Source organism: Schistocerca serialis, chromosome 2 (assembly GCF_023864345.2).
Source record: "Schistocerca serialis cubense isolate TAMUIC-IGC-003099 chromosome 2, iqSchSeri2.2, whole genome shotgun sequence".
NCBI lineage: Eukaryota > Metazoa > Arthropoda > Insecta > Orthoptera > Acrididae > Schistocerca > Schistocerca serialis.
In genome coordinates, this window is record NC_064639.1 from 630,011,352 (window position 1) to 630,032,812 (window position 21,461).

A 21,461-nucleotide genomic window follows, 5' to 3' on the forward strand; every position below is an offset into this window, starting at 1 on the left:
CACATCGGCATGGGAGTAGCATCCGTGGGAGTTGGTTATATGATACCTTGAGGTATTAGTTCTTCTGCTCTTCGCACAATACTCGTACGCGGGCGGGAACGGAAAGAAGCTTTTATTAGGCAAGCCGCTCTTGGGACGCACAGTCGGAAGAGCTCATTAGGCGAAAGACATGTGTCAGCCGGGCCAGAGCGCCTGTCCACCTCCTTTCGAGCAACCAACAAATCATACATGTTACGCATATATATCGATGAAAGGTGGAATATCAGCTCTGGCTTCAGAATAATAACAAAATATAGCAAGTAGTTGGCTACTATACACTACTGGCCATTAAAATTGCCACACCAAGAAGAAATGCAGATAGTAAACGGGTATTCATTGGACAAATATATTGTACTATAAATGACACGTAATTACATTTTTACATAATTTGGGTGCATAGATCCTGAGAAATCAGTACCCAGAACAGCCACCTCTGGCCGTAAAAACGGCCTTAATACTACTGGGCATTGAGTCAAACAGAGCTTGGATGGCGTGTACAGGTACAGCTGCAGATTCAGCTTCAACACAATACCACAGTTCATCAAGAGTAGTGACTGGCATATTGTGACGAGCCAGTTGCTCGGCCACCATTGACCAGACGTTTTCAATTGGTGAGAGATCTGGAGAATGTGCTGGCCAGGGCAGCAGTCGAACATTTTCTGCATCCAGAAAGGCCTGTACAGGACCTGCATCATGCGATCGTGCTTTATGCTGCTGAAATGTAGGGTTTTGCAGGGATCGAATGAAGGGTAGAGCCACGGATCGTAACACATCTTAAATTTAACATCCAGTGTTCAAAGTGCCGTCAGTGCGAACAAGTGGTGACTGAGACGAGTAACCGATGGCACCCGATGCCATCACGCCGGGTGATGCACCAGTATGGCGATGACGAATAAACGTTGCCTATGTGCGTTCACCACAATGTCGCCTAACACGGATGCGACATCATGATGCTGTAAACAGAACTTGGATTAATCGGAAAAAAATGACGTTTTGCTATTGGTGCACCCAAGTTCGTCGTTGAGTACACTATCACAGGCGCTCCTGTCTTTGATGCAGCGTCAAGGGTAACCGCAGCCATGGTCTCCGAGCTGATAGTCCAAGTTGCTGCAAACGACGACGAACTGTTCGTGCAGATGGTTGTTGTCTTGCAAACGTCCCCATCTGTTGACTCACGGATCGAGACGTGGCTGCACAGTCCGTTACAGCCATGCGGATATGTGGGCTCACAAGTCCTCTTATCTGTGCTGTGGTGACTCTGCGATCTGACATTGCTACCCAATACGACGATAAAGTTTGGCATCTGTGCTGCGTGGACGTCGAGAATCACATCTCCAGGTCTGAGAATGTTCACGTGACCACTGATACCAGCACCGTTACACGACTGAAGCTGCACGTTCAACCTGTGTGCCGATTCTCCGAAAGTACCATCCTGTCACTCGGAATGCCACAGTTGGACCCCTTTCAAATTAACTCAGTTGGCTGTAGGAGACACGAGTCGGACTCCGTTGCGTGGTTGCCTGCTTGCTTCACACGTTTGAACGACACTGAACCTTCTTACTGTAAGCATTTCGTATTAAAGGGTAGACACATTAGGCTCTGCTCTGGTAGTTATGCCACTACGCTATGTGTTCGTAGACGATTATCAGTGCAACTACTATACCATAGATGGCATATGCCGTTATCGGATCAAAATCAACTCGTCTTTCCAGGCGCACATTTTTTTTTTTCTGTGTTAATGAATCTGTATAAATATATGGAATTAAACGGAGACTGTCTTACGAGATTATACCACAACACTACGTAATAAAGCTTCTATAACATTAATCAGTTTGTGTGACAAAATAATTTCTGGAAACACATATTCATTTGTTGGTATCAAATGCATGTACTACGAGTACATTAACTTTAATTTGGAATGCAAACGTTTTGTACCTCCAGTTGATAGTCACTCAAAATCGTAGCCACATAATGACAGCTATTTTATTTTACAGTTGGATGTTTTTATTATTAGTTTGATAGCTTAATAGCTTAAGATAAAATATTTATGTAGTAAGATTTTCGTTCACAGTTAGCTTGTAATGAACTGAAACATCAAACTTGCGCACACACAGTGATGTCACCTTAGCTGCCATTAATTCCGCATACCATCATATGGTACTTAAATAGTAACCAGGGAAAAAAGAAGTTATTGAAAAGCACGCTGGAGGCTAACAGTGCAGGTCTTTAAGACTGATTGAAGAAATACAAACATAAATAGTGACTGTAGTCACTGTAAAACGTTGCCCAAGCAATAACGCCACAAAGCGCTAGAAACACTGCTTTTGTCAAGAATGGCTATACTCCTGGATTCGACATGCGTTATTTAACGCCATTTAGATATAAATCTCATCCACTGATAAACATTATTCGACATCTATGTTTCATCTTTACTAAATTATTTAAACTGTTTTTGGTAAAGTAATATAGGTATTTTCCGCAACCGAAGCGTCAACGCATTTCACCATGGCGTTTTGAAGACCGCAACCTGCAGATAATATGTTCTTCAGAGGTGCGCTCAGTCCTTTTACCATTAGTTAAGGTTTACAAAGGAAAAGCAATACAACTTCTATTTATAACCAACAGGTTTATTTTTAATTTGGCAGCACGTTGTCAATGAAACCATGTGTCATTATGATAGAAAATCAGCGATTTGAATGTATAGCTTGATTGGGCCGAATGTGGTTGACGTTATTAATGTGCATTTATTATTTTTCAGTATCAGATGCTATTGGCAGATAAATTTATTGTGTAATCAAAAATGTAACAACAGATGACATGAAACTTCCTTTGGGTTGTAGCCAATTTATTACAGAAAAGGAAAATGATAAAGTAGGACTGAAAAATTTATGTAAATAACAAGTTACATAAAATAATAGCTGATTTGGTTTATTGTATTTCGTGGTCGAATCAATGAAACAGAAAAGTCGTTGAGGTTATTCAGGTAGTTTTGTTGCGAGTACATGAGGTAAATTCTTCTGCTCTCGTATTTTCCTGGTACCTCTAAGCACAATCATTATTTTTCTGCTTAACGAAGATTCCTTGTCGTCAGGACAGCCACTCGGACGTTACTCGCTGGAGGACGAGTCTTCTATTTCAGCGTCTTCCTCTAGAATCAAACGCCGGGAAGATTTCGGTTGCATTGGACAGAGTGACGTGGATCCTTTACACATCTTCCTTGGTACAAACTTGTAAACTGTAACAAATAAAAGGAAGGATGTGTTAATAACGCTAGTAACAGTGAAAAACTTTTCTAAAGGCGTTATTATTTATTGTTGATAACATATATGTCGCTTATTCCATTTCCTTAACGGCACGGACAGCTGTTGTTTCAACGTGACCAGATCATGCTCCGGATGCGCAATTTAGAGAAAGTTAGGAATTCATTAGCTACAAGTGGGTCCCCACATGCCCAAGAGCATGTCACAAATGTAGAATTCCTTTCACCACATCCCCATTAATACAACTGTGTCTAGCTTGTTCTTGAGCATTTAGTCGTCCATATTTGCTAGCTCGGTAAATACATTGTCAAGTTTATTCCATAGCGAAAATGTTTGAACGGCGTAGGATATTAGCACGTGTGCCTTGTTGTGTATCTTGTATTTTGAAGGCTAGTGCAAAAGGCGGTTCATTACTTACACTTGTGCTACGTATACAGCTCGGAAGTGCACCGAGTTCTTTATATTTTTATATGATTGGTCGGCCCCCTTACTTTCATGGACGAAGCGTAGGCCGATGACTGTTCATATGTGTCTGTGTGTCCAATCTTCACATTAATTTTCTCTTGAAAATGTCTATGCTGATATGTAAAGTGATGAAAGGTCCGAGCCTTTGCAGTACTGCTGTAATGTTGTAACATGATTCAGGGACTACAGTTGAGCTCGTCGGTGGTACGTTGTATGCCAAAGGGAAAGGGGGATCGTGGCTTAGCCGTCTAGATTCCGAGGTAGATAGAGTCCTCTATAAAATAAACTCGGCCTGAATATGTACTGCATGTCGATAAAGCGGAGCACTCGTCAGTGAGTACCAGCAGTAGAATTTGTCCCGTTTCAGTGGTATAGCAGCCCGCTGCGGCCGAGCGGTTCTAGGTGCTTCAGTCTGGAACTGCGCGACCGCTACGGTCGCAGGTTAGAATCCTGCCTCGTACATGGATGTTTGTGTCCTTAGGTTAGTTAGGTTTAAGTAATTCTAAGATCTAGGGGACTGATGACCTCAGTTGTTAAGTCCCACAGTGCTCATATCCATTTGAACTATTCTGTAGTATAAAAAATATGCAGGCAAGAGGCTTTCTGCTGTAGTGGACTGTACAGATCCCTTGCTGTTCCTGGGAACAACGTGGTCTTCGATTTCGTAATTTGCGATATCACCAAGAGAACAGATGTATCATCAGGCTGTACAAACACCCATAAAAACCACGGAGCTTGTCTTAGAGATCGTAAAAGAACACGTTCACAATTCAAAATGTGTATATAGCTACAAACATAAAAAAAGGCTTTTGTTAAAGTTACATATTTCTATATGCACAAAAGTTTTGAAGATTTTACTGTAGACGTACATCCGTGAAATTACTAAGGACAGCATACACACTACAGTCGAGACAACAGGAGAGTAACGTATTACCAGTGCGGAATACAAAATATCAGTATTAACTGCAAAACACTAAGGGAAAATAGTCGTATTTTGAGAACTCGGGGAAAACAGAATATCCACAGAATGTTCCCTATATTACGAAAGTTTTTTTTAGATAAATCATAGTTCTCTTCTATATCTGCTTTAAAAAAGATGGTTGCGTTATATATAAGTATGATTATCTCGACATTGTAACATGCCAACAAACAAGCCATTCGCAGAGATTACAAACTGATTTAATAACTACTTTTGAACAATCAGTTTCTTTCTGATGTAGTAAAAAGTTGAAGTTCTGTATGAAAATTCTTCTAAAATACAGAGAAGAATTACTGGAAAACAACAACAGTTTTGTGTCCTCGAAGTCTTTCGCGGCGACATGACTAGACAAAATCGTATCAGTTTTCAAGCCACATGAGTTCAAACATAATTCTGGAGCTTTCGATGGCTAGCTCCGCCATCGTCGACAGTAGTAAAACTACTGACTGCCAGGGCTGTTGTTGTTTGTGATTTCATTCCCCTGCCTTGTCTCCGGTGTGTATAGTGTCCCTTGCGAGTGAGGCAGTATCTATACTCCCCCCCCCCCCCCCCCCCCTAGCCCTGACAATCAGCACAGTAGCGGTTCGTTGTACCGTGCACGAGGGACATACTAAGCACAGGGAGCTCGACAAGTCGGCCATAGCTGAGCATTGCCTCGAAAACGGACACAAAGACTCTTGGCTCACGCGTCAACATACTGGGAATCAGTTATAAAAGAGGCTGCCGAGATTAGAATGAACAGCAACAATTGCAACAGATATTTACTGTTAAAAACAGTCTTGATCACGATTTATTTATCAAGGTGACCGGTTTTGACCACTACTATGGTCATCTTCAGACCATTGAGTAGGAACCTCTTTCTGTTGGAGAATGGTAGTAGTGATTGTCCAACAGAAAGAGGTTCCTGCTCAATGGTCTGAAGATGACCACAGTTGTGGTCGAAACCGGTCACCTTGATAAATAAATCGTGATCAAGACTGTTTTTAATTGTAAATATTTATAATACATGGATTACTGCCTTTCTCATAATCTATTCAAAAGTAATTGCAGCAGAGACCAGGGATACACACTAAGTAGGGCATGGTGGCGGGCTTCGGACGTCGAAAGGAAGCAACGGCGGATGCTTAAGGGAGGCGGGAGCAGCAGTTTCAAACGTGGCGCCGGCCCATCGCGCCACCTGACGCCACTCGGGCCTGCAGCGCGCCGGAGCTGCTATGAGCTGCCCAACTCGCCTTCAGCCTACCCCTTGTTTCGACCCCTCTGACTGGTGCCAGAGGCCGTAATCGTTCGAAAGCGGGAAATAGTGGCAGTCCCGAGGCCTCCCCTCCCTCGGCATGTCCTTCCATGCAGTTTTTGCTTTTCTTCGTGTGTGCTCCGTCTCGTACAGTTGTTTTAAAGTGTAATCTTTCTGGTATGTTTTAATGCTGTGGCCAACCTTCAACTTGTGCGTGTGACTTTAGAGTTTTTATTTGCTATGCAAATCACCAGCTGTGTTTTTTTTGACTTTATGCGGACTTTTTTTTAACTATCCCACAATTAAGGTCTCCGCGTACGTGCGTTTTTAACCCCCACGTATTCGGTTCTTATGTTCCTCTTTATCGCCCTTCATATGTATTGTTTGCACCTTTTTATTGTTATTATTATTATTGTTATTATTGTTTATTATCACACGGCTGAAGAGCGACGGATTGTGCTGCTGCCAGTCCTCCCCAGCCCAGCTTCATCTATAGGGTAGGGGAATGAAATCACAACAAAGAAAGGAAAAAACGCTGTCCCGGCAGTCGGTAGTTTTACTTCTGACAACAATGCGGAGCTAATCATCGAGAGCTCGAGAGTTTTATAGGAACTGATGCGGATTGGAAACCGAGAACATTTTGTGCAGGGACAGTCTTTTCAATGATTAATGAAAATATTGGAACAAATAAGCCCTCGGTCACAAATATAAAGTGAAAATTGACCTGGTCTCGACGCTACTACGAGCGTCGTCTTCAGAATTAGACTAACTGTTGTAAGACATATTAGGTCAGTCATGTTGCAACCCTTGTTCACAGTATGAGCAGCCCTTTGCGGTTCGCCATCTCACAACTGTTCATGACGTCGCCTTTCCGGCTCAGATCTTTTTTAATATGTGACTTGTAAGTACTGCATCATTTCCAGTCAGTACAAACTTTAATTTTATTAATGTACTATACAGCTAATATGTTTTAGAACAGTTAGTCTAAATCTGAAGACGACGCTCATAGTAGCATCGAAACCAGGTCAATTTTGACTTAATATTTGTGACCGAGGGCTTATTTGTTCCAATATAATTCTGACACGGTCACTCAACCTTCGCAGCTATGTTCAAAGTTTTAGATTAATGACAACCATCTCAGCTGTATAGTTACATATTTATTGAGCTAGCTAAGAGCTAAGGCGCTGTACAGATAAGGCGCTAATCATTACCTATTAAATTTTGTCATGTATAAGTCTCAGCATGATCAAGATTGTTGATAGTCTTGTTACTCATATTAATAATGCACTTTAGCAATAAGAATTTAAATGTGTCTACACCCATTATATGACTGCCTTTGCGACATATTATTGCAGCAAAAATTTATGGCCTAAGAAATGCTAAGAACTATTAGAGAGTGACGATCTACTATAAGATACTGTGTTCTGTGACTGCATCTTAAAATTCGTTCTCGATTTTAGCACATTAACTTCTTTGTATTGTGCCGGCCGCGGTGGTCTCGCGGTTCTAGGCGCGCAGTCCGGAACCGCGCAACTGCTACGGTCGCAGGTTCGAATCCTGCCTCGGGCATGGTTGTGTGTGATGTCCGTAGGTTAGTTAGGTTTAAGTAGTTCTAAGTTCTAGGGGACTGATGACCACAGCTGTTAAGTCCCATAGTGCTCAGAGCCATCTCTTTGTATTGTAAATTGCATGCAAGAACCTTGTTTGTACTAAAGATGGCATAGTGCATATACAGTGCACTCAGTACTGTGTAGAAGTTCCTTTGGCAGGCAGAAAAGCTCTGATTGTTCTGGGTATCGATTCACACACGTCTGACACATGAGTCAATATGCCCTTTTTACAATCTCTCGCAAAGGAACTACTTGAGAGACGTGTGGGACGATCATAAGGCCAGCCGTTACCATTGCACTGCACATCAAAATGACTCGTTAATATTCAGATGTGACTATTTTCAAGACAGAAAGGAAGTACCGCTTCAACCTCACGATATTCAAACTATTCTGAGTCATTCATGCTTCCTGCACTGCAGACATCCTGAAGACGACTGAACATGGCTTGCGGCCATCTGCTTCGTGTGAAGAGAGCACTATCGTGGGCGTAGGGTGTGGAGCAGCACCAATCCTTGTGGCACGCGTGCTGCGATGGGTCTGACCGTGGTGAAAGAATTGCAGCAGTGCCATGAATGTCTTCTTTCTGCAGTTCCTGTCCTACTCTTTTCATTGTCATTATCCTCTGCAAGCCATTAAGCCTAGCCATCACCGCCAGGCAGTAGTTCTATCACAATCTTCTTTAATACAGTCCATGGATATAGCATGATATTACGTCTAGCAAGTAGAGTTTTCCTGTGAAGTACGTAAGCTATGCTGTCTTAACACTAGATACGTTATCTCTACAAATATGCCTTGAGTAGATTTACGACGATTGTCTCCTATTTTCTATCGCTTTGGCCTCGTTCAAAGTTTGTTCATCCGACACTATGGTTCATCAGCATCACTAGCAACTTCCGGCTTCATAGCTGTAGCGAATTTCAGTCTGTGACAAAAACTGAGAGATTCTGTCAGCGCCATGATGCACACACTTCTCTAGGCAATTGTTCACCACTTACTCAGAGAGATCGGGAGGAATAAATGCTATTTTCCTGTCTGTAACGTTAGTGAAGTATCTGAGGGATATTGTTATGTACAGATCTCGAACGCAACTGACCTCTTACCTACTGTTCTGTAACAGATGTCACATTAAGGCGGTAACATTTCTACACACGCATTAGTAACACATTCATTTCCGCATAGTGTGCGGAACTCACAGAAAAACATTAATTTCCTAAATGTATTCCTTTCACATAAACACCTTGAATTACTTCTTTCGGGGAACTAACCACTAATTTCATTAAAAGTTTCCTTCCCTTTTTGTCTACAGGGAAGTGAGTCGGAACATTTACTCACACTGGACATGGAAACTGGGAGAATCCTTTGTAGCACCGCTTTGCTATCATGTTCAAACTACTGAGAATCCTATGGTATCGTGTGGAGTGCAATGTATGTAATAACAAAAGTAGCTCTTCACATTGATTGGGATTTTTCCAAACGAATGGACGTACCTCACTGGCGAGAGTGGTATGTCCTACAAGTAATCATTGGCAATTCACAGTGGTACGTAGAAAGAACACTACATTTGTAACATGAAGCAAATTTGACATTGGTGACAAATTATTGTATCTATGACATTCTGAACCCTTATACAGCGGAATGCAAACATTGTTATATGGAGCTGCCCTATGCGTTCCCCGACAGGTGGCTCTGTCTCTGTTGTGAGGGTACTTACCTATAAGCTCAAGCTTATCCGACCAAGATATTCCAAGACAACTTTTTTCAAGGTGTGCTTCTGATGTCATTACACAACAAAACACCGCCACACTGTCTAAGGTCTAATAAAGCTCGACGATGACAGGAACTCATCTCGGGAAAGCACATACACGAGACTTATATGTCAGTCGTCTACGGGCGTATAAACCCTCCTCTGCCTTTCCCCACTCCCTCTCGCGTCTGCGCCCCCCCCCCCCCTTCTTATGAGTCGTCGTCCTCCGTCGGCTCCTTCCCCTCACTTCGTTTTTCCTCTCCTTCCGCCTTTTCTTTCCCATCATCTGTCCAGGTTCCCCCCGTCTGCCCTCGACAGTGGTGTGTCATATTTGTGCCAACTTTTTAGTGCAGTGTTCAAGTGTGCGTTCAGTGTTGTGCGTATTTTCCAAAGTGTTGCGAACAGAAATCATGCTGTCGGTGGGTGTGATTTTTATATATCTTGCGAACAGAAACCTAATTGTCTGTCTATTATTTTACCTGTCTGCTTCCTGTGTATTTTATTAGCATCGCCAACCCTTTGTTTTATGTTTTAAGTTCCACAATTTTCCGCCGTATTACCATTTAAGTCACCGACTTTATCGCCTGCTTTTACTATTTACTATCTTAATTTTTTTTTTAAATTCTGTAGGCTGAAGCGCGGTGTACTAAGCTGCTGCCAGTCCGCCCTCTTCTGGGGGAATTAAATCTCAATAATGGAAAAAAAAGAGGAGCGTGCTAACCGGTTGTGACTGCTTGACGTTAGCTAGCACGTAATAACAACTCAGTAGAAAGAAATATTTTATTCACTCTATCTGGCTACCTCAAGCTCTCCATGGACTGCCGACATCACGATCATTTCAGATACAAAGCTAGTTCACACAGACGATGGTACAAATCGGCAGTAACCTCAATAAAAGAAACACACAGACATTAGAGAACACTGATAAAAATCCTGTAGAAAGCATCTGATGTCTTTATGGCGCTTAGAGATACGTCTCCAATAGACCAATACAGTACTGCCAGACCGATATTACTCTAAAATATGTGGCTGAGGTCGTGTATGTTGGCGTTAAATCATCGCCAAGTCCACACTGTGACTTCTTCCATGTGTTTAGTGTTTCCACCAAATGACGTATTAGCCCATATGGCGCCAGACTCGGAACCAATATTCATTGATATTGCTACAGTTCCACAAGTGACAGTGATGTTGGAGGCGTGATGTCTTCCTGCTCCCTCCACGACTAATCAGACCACCCTTACTGTGGTAATTTAATAGAATTGCATTGCTTTTCGGGATTCAACTACCAATTTTCTCCAACTTTGCAATCTGTATTGCTCTCCAAGGAGCACGTAACACAAACTATCATTCAGGTCTTTGAGGTTATCGTGGACTCTGACGGAACAACTACGGTTCGTTGACAATTAAGCCCATGTGCAGTAGAAATGAGTGCATTTACAGAATAATACTGTCATATAATATGAGGATTATAAATTTTCAGAAATAAATCCATTGGTCGTTATTCACAACTGAGACGATGTCATAAAGTTTGTGGTCCTAGTTTCTATTCGCTCCAATTATGGGGTCATTAGAGAAGACTAATGCTGCGTTGCGTTACGGTTGAGGTGGGCGATCATAATCAACATACGCTCCACCCAGACTCGTCTTTAGTTTCCCAGTAAGTCAGCCATAGCCGAGCATTGTATCTCCACAGGACATTCTACTCATACTTCCGCCACGGAAACCTTGACCCCAACGACAGCCTACTGGATTTCAGTTATTAAGGAATCTGTGGAAATAAGTTACGTGGAAGTTCTTGTAAAACGTGTTGGCGACTCAACTAGATCAGGCGTTGGACCCAATGATTTTAATATTCTCAGAAAAAAGGAAAAAAAACTGTATGCATTACTACACGCCTAGCGACAATCGATTTTAATGACTTGACATATGGATTTTAACACCGTGGACCCGCGTTCCCCCAGAAGACTTGCATGCAACATTACCTTTACGCTTGCGTTTGCGCTCCACATATGGAGCAACATTTCAATGCGCGCTGAACTCAACACAGGGCGCGCATGCAGTTGTAAACTGTTCGCCAGTTATTAGTGCAAACTGAGTGGTGTACACTACCAATGTCCAAGTGTCAAAAACCTAAGGGTGGCTGATCGGTTGCCATCCGGAGAATCGTGTCAAGGCATCAATGTCATCCGGTTCCAACCCCGAAACCCTCACAGAAATCTCACAAATCAAGGAAAACTTCAAAAATATTTTGTAGTCATTTCCAAATTCACTGCCACACTGCCTCAAAAAAAAAAGAAACTGTACCAGCCAGAAGGGAAGGAGGAATCGAAATGAAAGTTCACGAATTAAGAGGGTACGTGATGATATTTTAGTGACATGTTCAGGGATGATTCTGAAGAGGTTACGAGGTGCATAATACACTGATCCTCCCTTTTGGTAGCCAGACGATGACGACAGGAACCTTGACGAAGAATATGCCTGCCCCCACGTTCCCATGTAGTGTAACATTGGGCCACTGTCACATGCAAATGCCCCACATGTCTGGATATTGGACGAATTGAGCAAGAGACGAGATGGAGAGTCAAAACGATGACACTGAAAGTGCATCAGGTGTTGCAAATGCTGTCTCCTTAGAATAAGCTACATGTCATGTCCTTCACAGTAATCACTGAACATTCAGCACTACTGAAGCTCGTTAGCCGCGCGGAGTGGCAGCGTGGTTTGAGACGCCATGTCAGGGATTGGGCTTCTGCACCCCCCCCCCCCCCTCACTGCCCCCTCCTCCCTCTGCCGGAGGTTAGAGACCTCCCTCGGACATGGGTAAGTCTAGGGACAGATGATCTCAGCAGTTTGGTCCCTTAGGAATTCACACGTGTTTGAACATTTTTTTTTCGAAGCCCGTTATACATACCTTACCAAGCCAGGAAACAACAGTGAACACGAACAGCTCTAATGCGCTCAGGCCGCTATACCGGTCACAGAGAATTGCAACCGTAATCATTTGCATTTAACGCCGACAGTCTTCACGTGTATGAAGTTACATTGATATCCGACTACGTAATCTACACTATGTGATCAAAAGTATCCGGATTCCCCCCCCAAAAAAAAAGAAAACATACGTTTTTTTCATATTAGGTGCGTTGTGTTGCCACCTACTGCCAGGTACTCCATATGGGCGACCTCGGTAGTCTTTAGACATCGTGAGACAGGGAATGGGCCGCACCGCGGAATTCATGGACTTCGAACATGGTCAGGTGATTGGGTGTCACTTGGGCCATTCGTCTGTACGCGAGATTTCCACACTCCTAAACATGCTTAGGTGCTCTGTTTCCAATGTGATAGTGAAGTGGAAACGTGAAGGGTAAAGGACGAGCTCGTCTGTTAATTGAAAGAGACTGCCGACAGTTGAAGAGGATCGTAATGCGTAAGAGGCAGACATCTATCCAGACCATCACACAGGAATTCCAACTTGCATTAAGATCCACTGCTAATACTAAGACAGTTAGGCGGGAGGTAAGAAAACTTGGATTTTATAGTCGAGCGGCTGCTCATAAGCTGTACATTATGCCGGTAAATGCAAAACGACGCCTCGCTTGGTGTAAGGAACGCAAACATTGGACGATTGAACAATGGGAAAACGTTGTGCGGAGTGACGAATCACGGTACACAACGTGGCTATCCGATGGGAGGTTGTGGGTATGGCGAATGCATGGTGAACGTCATCTGGCAGCGTGTGTAGTTCCAACAGTAAAATTCGCAGGCTGTTGTGTTATGGTGTGGTCGTGTTTTTCACGTTGTTCTGCGTGGCACTACCACAGCACAGGCCTACATTGGAGTTTTAAGCACCTTCTTGCTTTCCACTGTTAAAGACAAATTCGGGGATGACGATTGCATCTTACAACACGACCGAGCACCTGTTCATAATGCGTGGCATGTGGCGGAGTGGTTACACGACAATAACATCCCTGTAATGGCCTCTCCTGCACAGAGTCCTGAGCTGAATCTTATAGATCACCTTTGGGATGCTTTGGATAGCCGACTTTGTTCCTGGTCTCACCGACCGACATCGGTATCTCTCCTCAGTACAGCACTCCGTGAATAATGGGCTGCAATTCCCCAGGAAACCGTACAGCACCTGATCGAACGTAAGCCTGCGAGAGTGAAAGCTGTCATCAAGGCTAAGGATGTGCCAACTCCATATTGAATTCCAGTATTACCGATGGAGGCACCACAAACTCGTCGTTTTCAGCCAGGTGTCCGGATACTTCCTGTCACGCAGCGTATTGCTCTTACAACTAAATCACGATCATTAATGCAGTCTCTAGGACAACTTCCACAAATGCTGATATTTGTTTGCCTACAACGAATCTCATATATTTCTGGCATTTGTAAACCCAAGATTATAAGTTCTACAAAGTTTAAGGGAAAATACCTTATAATGGTTCAGCAGGAATTTTTATTTTCCAGAGTTATTTCTGAGGAGATCAAAATTTACTGTGCTGCTGTTGAACGTCTAGGAAGCAGATGTACTAATGAACAAATGTTTTCTTATGAAACTATCAGTTACATTTACAAGTGAATTTGGAAGACACAATTACAAATTTTAACTTATTCTTAGCGGTCATTCTTGTCAAAATCAACACTGCTGCACACACAGTTACCAAGTGAATGTTTTCCTGAGCTAGTCGCACTACTCTGCCAATCTGCATTGCATTACAATTGCTTCGGTAGCTGTTTTTGTATAACTGAGGTAGCTTTCCATTATACAGTTCCGATTTCGAACTTCGTTGGGTTCCAAACATTATGTAAACACGACTGATCTTCAATCTCGAGATCAGTTTTGCGAGGTATTCACGGCTGATTACTGATACGGTGCATGAATAAGATTCATGGCAGTAAGTTTATCCCATAAGGCAGAGGCCGGTACGTTTCGTCAGCAATGTCCAATCCAATCTACTCCTTCGTCGCTAATGACCTCTCTTTCGTCTGAGCTCTTTATCCTGATCTTCCTTTATCTTATACGCCTATTCCACTTTGGTAATTACGGACAGTCTTTTCGCACGCTATTGATAGTTAATGACTTCAACGCGTTAAGATGAAAAATTCATTCAGCTGTGCCGAACACGGGCACAGGCACTGGACCTCTAACGCAGCATCCGTCAACTACCAGTCATGGCATTCGTGCCAGCATCAATCGCTTGCTGAAATATCTCTTCCCAGAAACTACTTTTCAGAACCCTTTATCCCGCATCATCCCGGTATCAGCTTTATTAGTTTTGGATTATGGCATTATTAGTGTTAGAGAAGTAGCTTAGAGAGACGACATAGCGCATGTAGAAGAGGATTATGAAAAGACTAGGAAGTATCCTTGCATAGTGCAGGAGACATTGATTTCAACTGATGAAAGGAGACAATATAAAAAGGTAGAAAATATGACAAAAAAATACAATTGTGTGAAAATGAGATTCATATGAAGTGCAAAATGGCAAGCAGGAGTGGCTACAGGACAAATATAAGTCTACAGAAGCCTGTGTATCTAGGGGAAGGATAAATACAGCATTTGGAGAAGAAAGAAGTAACTGTATAAATATTAAGAATTCAGATGAAAAGCCAGTACTAAGCAAAGAAAGTAAAGATGACACTTAGAAGGAATATGTAGACGGGCTATGCAAGGGAGATGACAAGAATTTATAGAAAGGGGAAATGAAGCAGATGAAAATTACACAGGAGATATAAAACTGCGGGAAGATTTGAAAGTGCAAGCCGAAAGAAGGCTCCTGGAGTAGGCGACATTCTTCTAAAACCTGCGATATACTTGACATGGCACCTACATGTATGACGAAACTATTGCACCTGGTGTGCAGGATATACGAGACACGGAAAGTACACACCAACTTCAAGGAGAATATAACAACTTCTCATCGAAAGAATGCAAGTGATGACAGATTTTAATGTTGCCGGACTATCAGTTCAATAAGTCATCGTTGCACAATACTCATGGAATAATGGAAAACCTGGTAGAAGCCGACCACGTGGAACATTATTTTTCTGGAGAAATGTAAGAATACGCGAGGCAATATTGACCCTTCGGCTTATCTGAGAAGGGCGCTCGCGACAAGCGGTAAATCAGGTTTCGAATTCCAGTCCGGCACAAATTCTCATGTGCCATATATTCATACCTAATGCAGCTAATGTCAGAATGATTGCACAGCTTGGAATAAATTTCGTAAATTTAGTAGAGCTGCAAGATCTCCACCAGTGTCTGTTCCTTCAGACATCGTAACCAAAAGATACTGAAAGCCTCGACTGGCAAAATAGCGATCTTAACACTAACGTTGAATACGTTTGTGTCTTTGACACGCTATGGCGGTAATATGACTAAAATTGCGAGAGACAGGGTCGTACACAGTATGACGTATGGAAGTTTTAGTTGGTCCTGGAAGCGTGCTCGATTTGCCGAAATGGTAAAGGCAAGCGCTCGGGACAAGTCCGTATTATGGTTTAGTGTCACAATCTGGTAATAATTATTCTGTGTCAGTAACAAGTCATATCACCATACCAGACTCAGCTGTTGTCAGAGAGATTCTTGAATTCCGAATTGATTTTATAAATTTGGTACTGCTGCAGGATCGTCACCAATGTCTGTTTCTTTCAGACCTTCTTAAAAACGTTTCTATATCGACAGCATAATAACTGATAATGGCCAAAGTAGAGAGGATATAAAATGTAGATTGGCAACAGCAAGAACATCGTTTCTGAAGAAGAAAAATTTGTTAACAAAAATTTGTTAACATGTAATACAAAGTTTAGTATTAGGAAGTGTTTTCTGGAGGTATTTCTTGTAGCCTCGTACGGGAGTGAAACGTGGTCGATAAGCAGATCCTAGAAAAAGGAATACAAGCTTGGGAAATGTGATGCTAGACGAATGCTGAAGACTACACGATTAAATACTGAAATAAAATGTGGAGAAATAATTTTGAGGTATTAATTTCCCTAAAGGAAGTGATCGGTAGATAAGACACATTTTCGGACATCAAGAGTTCAACAACGTAGTACTGGAGGGAAGTGTGAGGGGAACCAAGAGACGAGAACAGCAGGTAGGTTTCAACTGATATTAATACGAGTACTGAAAAATTGTTGAATTGATCAGTGAACGAAATTCCAGTAATTAAAAAACCAATAACTTTATTGGACTCGTTTCGGGAGCTATCCATCCTCATATAGTCTAGGTATTCAGATGCGCAGAGAGAAGCTGTAACTGATACAGCTGTCATGGCAGACATGATAAGGCTGTATCAATCATTATGCATATCTTTATGCTCTGAGTAGCTAGATGATCAAGACTCTCTGATGATTTGTATCTCCCGAAACGAGTCAAATAGTCAGTGGCTTTTTCATTAGTGGTATTTCATTCAGCCACCAATTCAGCAGTTTTGCATTACTCATATCAATTTTCATTATGACTCCACTCATACTGCGTGACTTTATGTCACAATTACAGTTGATGTGAAATTGATGTGTGTGTTAGTAGTTATTCGGAAACGAAGAGGTTTGCACCCGGATAGGGTAGCGTGTAGAGTCTCACACGACCACTCTCCGGACGGAAGAAAACAACAACATTAGTGGTAGAGGATGGCGGCGGGACGTTCGTCCCCTGTCGCCACCCCCCCCCCCCCCCCCCCCAACGCCTGTGAGGGAATTGGTGTAATGCGTCTGTCTACACCTAGTGGTATCCAGGTGAAAAGTGTGCTACTGTGCCAACATTTTCTAAGTACTTGTCAATAGTCTCAATGAGGTAGATAGTGTGTACCATGCCGGTATTCACAAGGTCGGATGTGAGAAACCGCCTAAAAATTACAACCAGGCTGACTCGCACACCGGCGCTCGTCGAATCGATTCAGGGCCACTGCCTCCCAGAATCTTGGAAAGGGCGTGCTAATGCGCCCATTTATCAGAACGGTAAAATTTAAATGTCGTGTGACTAGTGTCTCCCGTCGGGTAGACCGTTCGTCGGGTGGAAGTCTTTCGATTTGACACCACTTCTGTGACTTGCACGTATTCGGTACGGGGTCAGTGCCTCCCAGAATCCAAGGGCATGTTAATGCGCTCATTTATCAGAATGGTAAAATTTAAATTTCTTGTGACCAGGGCCTACCGTCGGGTAGCCCGTGCGCCGGATGCAAGTCTTTCGATTTGACACCACTTCCGTGACTTGCACGTCGATGGGGATGAAATTATGATGATTAGGAGAACACAACACGCAGTCCCTGAGCTTAGAAAATCTCCGAAACAGCCGGGAATTGAACCCGAGAACTTATGATTGACATTCTGTTGTGCTGACCATTCAGCTACCGGGTAAGGACATCAGAACGATAAGAGGATAATTAAACGATTAAGAAAAGTATGTTCCAAGAATACTGAGCCTAAGACTGACGGCGTCTTTCCTGGCAGATATAAAACAAATCCTACATAAATGTACTTGTACACAAAGTTATGGTCGGTCAAGACCATGAAAACATCTACTGGGCTCATAAAGTATTGTAAAATAAGCAGATTAAGTGGATGTAGCAACTACCAGAGACAGTTCTGACGAATAATCCAAACGAATTCTAAGCACAACCGCAAGATGGGAAGTCATGGACTGAGCGAAGAAAGATAGCTCCCTGCCGTTTCACTGTAAAGTACGAGGAACAATGGTTCCTTAATTCATTTCGCAGGCATAAATAAGGAAAGTTCCATTCCTGGCTAATCATTTTTCCATTCTGACATTAGAATCCAGCGCTAAGTAACCGCACAGTCCGTCGATATTTCATCAATGACACACTTAAAACAACTTCACTTAAATGCCAAGAACTTACCGAACCCTGCGTCACAGCCGCACTTTCGCACGTCACACTCATTCACGAACAAGTAGTAGTCATGGTTGATGTCTTCGACACACACGGGTGCGTAGATAAGTGGACAAACTTTTGGGCACGGCAGCTCCGTGGACGACATTTCCTGCGACTCTGAGGAGCCGGCACCGTCGTCTTCTAAGCGGCGCATGACCGTTCTGGGACTGAGCCGCCTCTCTGCCGATGACGGCTGCTCCCGGTCCTCCGTGGGCTGGTAACGCGACTCCCGAGGGCCGTAGCGCGCATGCGCCACGGCGACCATGGCTGCGGAGACCAGAAAACACACATATTGTAGCGAATATCGTCTAGTGGATGGCAGTTGAGATGTAATTTTATAATCAATTATCCATGCAGCGCCAATCCTGACACTTAATTACCGACAATTTAAAAATTTATATTGAGTGAATTGCACGTATTTTATAGAGAATTTTATGACAACAGCACAAGGTCACTCGTTACTTGTTTATTCCACTGGTCCTGAACAACTATTCCGAAATTGTATTTTATAATACCTGTAGGAAACCCACACTTGCACCAGCTGCAACATAGTCGAGAATACCAAAAGTGATCCAATACTGATGTTAATGATGTTTACGGCATTCGATGCCGCGTATATTGTCTATCATGGAACAACAATACTATCTCCTAATGGCCACAGGGGGCGTGACTCCAGGTATCCAATGATGAGCACAGCATGAGGCTACGGATCATAGTTGAACTGATTATCCGACGAGTAGCTCACAATAGGGCTACAGTTCTAGTCGTGTCGATAAAGAGCAGAGTAATATCAACGATAAACAAACATTGGATTATATCCACAACAACAGTTACTGAAGGCGACATTTTCAGAAGGAACCCAAGGAATTTCTGAGAGTGAGAGAGAAGTGGCAGACGAAATATTACCAGAGTAATATCAACGATAAACAAACATTGGATTATATCCACAACAACTGTTCCCGAAGCCGACATTTTCAGAAAGGAGCCCAAGGAATTTATGAGAGTGAGAAAGAAGTGGCAGATGAAATATTAGCATTTCGGCAAGATGATTCAATGGAATGTGCGTTGTCGTATGCGTTCGAATGTGTCAACAATCTCCATGAGGTGTACGATGATGACGGTACGTGATAAACAAGTGATAAAATATTGGAACAGGTGTCGATCATGTAGTTCATAATCCTTGTCGCACAGGGAACCCGTCCGACACTTCCCTTCTCAAGTGAAACATAACACAGGACAAACGTTGTCCATGGAGGGTGTGGAGCGGGTACTAAACAAAATTGTGTGTATGGAAGATTATCCGCAGCATAGTAAAAGAGCAATTATGAACAGATTTAGAATGAGTCCGCGGCAGTATGGCTATGTAGAGCATCAGAATTGCTACGGATAATCAAGGGAGGACAAAGTGCACTAGTCACAGAAACTGGTGTCTGCGCTTTTCAAGTGTGCTCGCTACAGTTTACACTATGTACGTGATACCGGACTACTACGTTACGCACATCAAACTGGCTGCAACACGGGTTACAGGTGATTTCAAGAGAAGCAGTCGATGGTTGCATAACATCAAACAGTGCTACAGAATTTGAAGATACAAGGAAACGAAATTTCAAACAAAGCGTTAAATTATCAATGAACAGCAACCTGCGGAATAGGCAAGAAAATTTGTAGATCAGATAAACAACCTCATCTCACCCTTCAGTGAGGAATATACTTTCAATTCTAAACCATCGCGATATGAAGAAGAAATACCTGTGAAAGGGACTCTTATAGGTAGATATACCAAGAGAGCTGTATTAACAACAACTAACGTCAATGCTCTTAACACATTTGTATAAAAATATGCTGACTGTTGATCTGGGTGGTAAATTGGCTAGAAAGTTATATATTGTGCTGAATGTAGTTGGATAGCATCAACGGCAATTGAGAGAGCTACACCATTGAATTAATAAGACTGCGATTTACTGGCAGTGCACTTAGAAAGTACAACAGACGTGTTGTATTTTGTAGTTGGCACATAAACTGCAGACCTCAAAGGATACTAATTTATCATTGTGTGAGACAGAATAACATTTAAATTATTTACACGGCCCACAGAGTTTGAATTACCATTCTTTGGTTTACATTTCGTCTTGATCTTAAATGAGGTGCCCAGTTTACTATCTAGTTTGTAAGTTGGAGCCGTCAATGATCATAGAACTGGACGAATAGGAGCACCTTGTTTATGCAGTTTAGGAATCCCATACATCATAGGAAGCACTGGATTCACATGACTTATCAGTTTTGCTTCAAAATCAGATAATATGGTTTTGCATGAATTGATTGCACATTTAACATTCTCTTTGAAGAATTTAGTACAGTCTTTAATAAGACGTGGAAGTACATGGTTTTCAAGAAATCATTAACTTTATCCACAAAATCACGTTTGTTCAATAGTACATTGCTAATGCCTTTTTCAGATCTTGTGAAAATGACTTCATCTTGTTGCAATTTCTGTTATAGGGACTTAAGGATGTTAACAGAATCTTCCGTCGGTTCTTGGTAGAACAACATTATAATAATAAATGAAAAGCACCAGTTTGCTTTTGTTCTACGATGTTACTTTTATTGCTAACCGGTTTTCGTCTTAGAAGTCCAGCTTCAGTCATTTACTGAGTATTATCACCAAAGAAGTTAAATGTTAGCAGACAACATTGGAAGAGAAGTAACATATCTAGACTGAAGTAGAAACATACAGTAACATCTTTGCAATGAAATAGTAAAAACTGAACAGTACATAAATAAGAATGGAGTTGATAGGAAAACCTTTAGCACAAAATAGGAATAGCATGCCTACATAACAGTTTCTATTAATAAACAAATCTAATAAAATAAGATAAAATTAGTACTGGACAAGGCTGCATCAAGAGGTATGAAATACAGAGAGTGATACACAACCAATTAAAAAAAAAAAGACAGTTGTCAATGTAGATACAGAATACATAATGAACTTAATGTTAAAATGCAGTACCACCACACTCTCAAACTGTAAGTTCCCTGAAACACCACCATTTTTCTGTATTTATTAATTTCAGTTTATCTTATTGATATTGCTTAAGTTTCTTTTGTATTCTGTATTTACATTGACAACTATCTCTCTTTTTTTTATTGGTTGTGTATCACTCTCTATGTTTCACACCTCTTGATGCAGCCTTGTCTAGTACTAATTTTATCTTATTTTATTAGTTTTGTTTATTAATAGA